Here is a 4,645-nt window from a genome sequence, read left to right on the forward strand (position 1 = left end):
CAGTTTATCTTCTCCACATGTAGATTGATGGTGGTGTGGAAAATGCGGAAGCGGTTGCTCATTATTCCAAACGCATTTTCCACAATGCGTCGTGCCCGGGATAGACGGTAGTTGTAGATCCTTTTCTCTCTGGTCAGGCCCCTGTGTGCAAATGGCTTCATCACATGTTCATGTAATGCAAAAGCCTCGTCTGCAACGAAAACGTAATTTAGGCCGTGCTTTGTCTGGTCCAGTGAGGGCAAGTTGAGGGTTTTGTTGGCGAGTCTCTGGTAGAAAGCCGTCTTTTTGAAGGACCCACCATCTGAAGCATGGCCATTCTTGCCGACATCCACAAACAGAAATTCGTAGTTGGCATTCACCACTGCCATGAGAACGATGCTGAAGAATCCTTTGTAGTTGTAGTAGTATGATCCCGTGTTGGCAGGTGGGTTGATGCGGATGTGTTTCACATCGATGGCTCCTCCGCAGTTAGGGAAATTCCAACATTGTTCAAAATCTTCCGCGATGCTGGTCCACTCCTCCACGATGTTAGGAAACTGTAAAAATAGTAAAAAAGGGGTTAAAACATGACTATAATTTTTTTTCATATCTTTTTTTCCTATATAGACTCCCACCCAACACCCTGATTTAGCATCCACACCGGACCTCAGTCTGCTCGGTGGTGACAGTGATCCGGAGAATAGCACACAAGTGAAAACTCCACTTCCACCTGGACCCTCATCTTCTCAACAACCCCAAAAAAAGAAAAAAAAACAAGGGAGAAAGGAAAATCTTACTGAACGTGAGGACAATATTTTACAAAACACAGAACGGCTTCTGCAGAAACCCCCAGATGCAATAGATGATTTCACAGCTCATGTGAACAGCACATTGAGAAATATGGATACAGATATCCAAAGAAATTTTCTAAAGTTAACCCACGACCTATTGAGTCGCTATATGAGCAAAAATCTCACAAATTCTACATACATTGCAGATCCAATGCTATTTTCCCCTGCCCCAAATAGGTATGTCCGCCCCCCCCCCCTGCCCAGTTAGATATTACTCCCCCACCAAGCACCATCACGACCTTGTATAATGCTCTGCTGGATGCAGATGAGTCGCCCCAATATACAGAGATGTAAATTTATTTGATAAGTAATTTGGTTGTTTTTTCTGTCTTGCTTTTAATGTCACCAAATTTTATGAATTCTAATAGGTGCTTGCTGCATGGGATAGGGTGGTGATGACGCTATTTGGACAAGGTCACTACGCACATGGCACAAGTACACATTGCTGGAAGCTGGGGCCACAATGTACACTTGTGCCATATGTGTATTGGCCTGTTCAAACTGGCGTCTGACCCACCCTATCACATACAGCCGGCTACCTATTGGGATTCATAAAATTTGGTGATAATGTTCTTTTGTGAACTTGTTACAAAAAAAGTATATTGCACACAGTTTAGTGCACACTTTCAGTTGCCTGCAGGTCAGTGCACATTGTACTAAAAGAAGGCAATTTTTTGCTTTATGTTGAGTAAAAAATAAAAATAAAAATTATTCTTTGCACAAGAAACCAATGTGTGGTGTTTTTTTTTAACTTACCTTGCAATACTGGTACTGTAGCACTTTTACGATGGCTTTGCAGGTCTCCGGAATGATGACGCCCAAAGACTGAGGTGAGATGAGTGTCCCAAACTTAGGTCTTCCAGTGATCTTCCTGTAGCCAGGTACCTTAGGGTAGCCACCAGTCTGTCTTCAGCAGGGATTGCCCTCCGCCACCTTGTGTCCTGTCTCTGGATGTGGGGGGTCACCAGATGCAGCAATTCTTGGAAGCTGGCGTCATCCATGCGCAGGTAGTTCCGATAGTCGTCCGGGTTATTCTCCTTGATTTCCATCAGCAGGGACATGTGAGAGCGGGTATCCCTTTGTAGCAGCCACTCCTTGGTCCAGCATGCTCTCCTTCTTCGCTGGGCCCTCTTCCTAATCTCCAGGACGCCAGCTTCAGCGACCAACACTCTATACCGATAGGGATGCATCAGTACAGAATTCAGGAACAGGTTAGAATGCAGGTAGGTACCTCACACTTGCAGGTAGAATAACCTTTATAAAAGGCAAGCCAAATACAAAGAGCACAGTAGCAATGTACAGGATTCAGCAGGAATACACCTAGCCTCATCTAGTAGCAGAGCAGAATGTACACAGAGTTTAAAGGATGCCTGCTTTTTATACTCCCTAGATAGCCCCTCCCATTGTTATGGCTATTTAAATTTCCCACTAATAGTCAAGAGCCTGTTTTTTTGTTTTTTTTTAACTCACGATTTGTTATGGCCAATCTCACGATGTGTACGATCCGATAGATCGTGAGATCGCAACACAGATTGGGTGTCTTCTTTCCAAAATAGTGATCACGACGGCAAGGGAGCTTCCGTGAAAGTTCATGAGGAAATTGGCCATAAAATCGTATCGTGAGGACATCGGTATGTGTGTGGGCACCTTAAGTCGCAATGCGATGCGACTAGGGTGCACCAGGAGACAGTGTGCTGATTAGTCTGATATGTGACACTTGTATTTCTGTGTGCGACTGGCTGTCTCAATCAGCGCGCAAAGTGCGACAATGCAGCGACCACTGATTTTTCCCACGCCAAGCACCGTTTACATTCTCAGTCGCAGACACAGATATACAAGTGTCACATATTATATTAATCAGCACAGTCTCCTGGTGCTTCCTAGTGACATTGCATTGCGACTTTGGGCCATATTCAATTTGAGGCGAAAAGTCAGTTGCCGGTCTTTTCGGAGCCAAAGGAGGTTTTGGAAGTGAAAAGTTATCGCGCTCGTCCACGCGATTCCTCGTATTCCGTTGCATTTTGGCGAAAACGGGACCCGGCGAAAAGGAAATCTGCGATAAGTGCTGTCATTTTAGGGGAAATCAGCCTGACACCCTCCAAAAGATGCTCTGACATGTGGGTTCACTATGAGTACCCCCGAATAGCCCTGCTAAAGGTATGTGGGGTCTTTAAACGGTCTCTACAGGTGCTTTTATGCGTCTTTGACAAACATTTTTTGGGAAAAATAACTAGTCCCATCAAATTTGGGGTACATGAAAATGGATGCAAGCATATTTTTAAGTCCCTAAAGTGAAAAAATCCACCTGCCGCAACAAACCGCAATCAAAAAACACCTGGGGCAAACTTAGGGACCCCCGCACAGTCTATTTTGCTAGTTTAAAAGGTTTGTCACCCCAATTTTTATTTTTTGCTCCCAAAAATAAATACATTTTGCATTTTGTGGAGTGTCCTGTCCTGTGGAACTCTTTTTTTTTTTTTTTTACACAGAATACTTTTGGGGGGACAGTGCAAGGGGTGCAGGGTACTTTTTTTTAGTTTGTACCCCAAAACCCCGATTCTGTACTTTTTTTCGCCACCTATTCTATTGTGAAAACTTATCCCTAGATTTTGCCAAAGACTTTTCGCACCTGTGAAAAGTCTTTGAAATTGAATACGGGGAAAAGTGAAAACTGAGAAAATGACGTCATCGGTGATAAAGTATCGCCAATAACGGGTTTTTCGCAGCCTAATTGAATACGGCCCTTAGATGCATTTTCCTACCCTCCAACATGACCCCTTCCACCCGGTACAAATGCTCTGCTCCTGGATTTCTCTCTTAATTAATGATTACAGACACCTGTGTAGAGCTAGCTAAAAGATGAGGCAGGTGTTTCACCACAAGTAGCTGCAGTCATCGATTAAGAGAGAAATCCAGGAGCAGAGCTTTTTGTACCAGGTGGAAGGGGTCACATTGTAGGATCTGCATTTTTGGCACAAAAAGACTACCGATGCGACCAGTGCTGCACAGGACCTGACGGCTCCCTCACGTCAGGCATGTTGCGCTGCATGGCGTATTGAGGATAGATTTAGGAGGACACATGTATCTCCCTGAAGCCTTTTTATATTGGCTGTAAGGGACAGACTTGGCTCAGGCCTGACGTGTCATCCAAATAAAAACATTGAAACACACTTTATTAGTAGGAGAAGTTTTGTAGTATTTTGAAGGCTCTTCAAGCAATTGTTTGAACATCATCTTTGTAGAGCACAGGTTCTCAAACTCGGTCCTCAGGACCCCAAATGGGTCATGTTTGCCAGGTCTCCTGACAGAATCACAAGTGAAATAATTAGCTCCAACTGTGGCTCGTTTAAAGTGTGTCAGTGAGTAATGAGTACACCTGTGCACCTGCTGGGTGACCTGGAAATCGGGAACTGTTTGAAAACCTCTGTTGTAGACTGATCACAAAAAGACAAATTTCAGTGCAAAGTACCCAGTAATATAGTATAGAAAAGGGGTCTTCAACCTTGGCCCTCCAGGTGCTGTGGAACTACACATCCCAGCATGCACTGCCACCTTTTTGATATAACAGCATGCTAAAACTATGGCAGTGCATGCTGGGATGTGTAGTTCCACAGCAGCTGGAGGGCCAAGGTTGAAGACCCCTGGTATAGAACCTTACACCAACCATTAATAGCCAATTTCTGTAACTGTATCTTTGTCTCTCCTCCATCATTAATAAAAATGGGCCAAAGGCTTCTGTACTTTTATTACTCTTTTTTTGGACTGAAATTAAACTTGGCATATTCTCAGTTTAAAAACTGGGTATAAAATCTGGA

Source organism: Taudactylus pleione, unplaced genomic scaffold (assembly GCF_031769625.1).
Source record: "Taudactylus pleione unplaced genomic scaffold, aTauple2 ptg001313l, whole genome shotgun sequence".
NCBI lineage: Eukaryota > Metazoa > Chordata > Amphibia > Anura > Myobatrachidae > Taudactylus > Taudactylus pleione.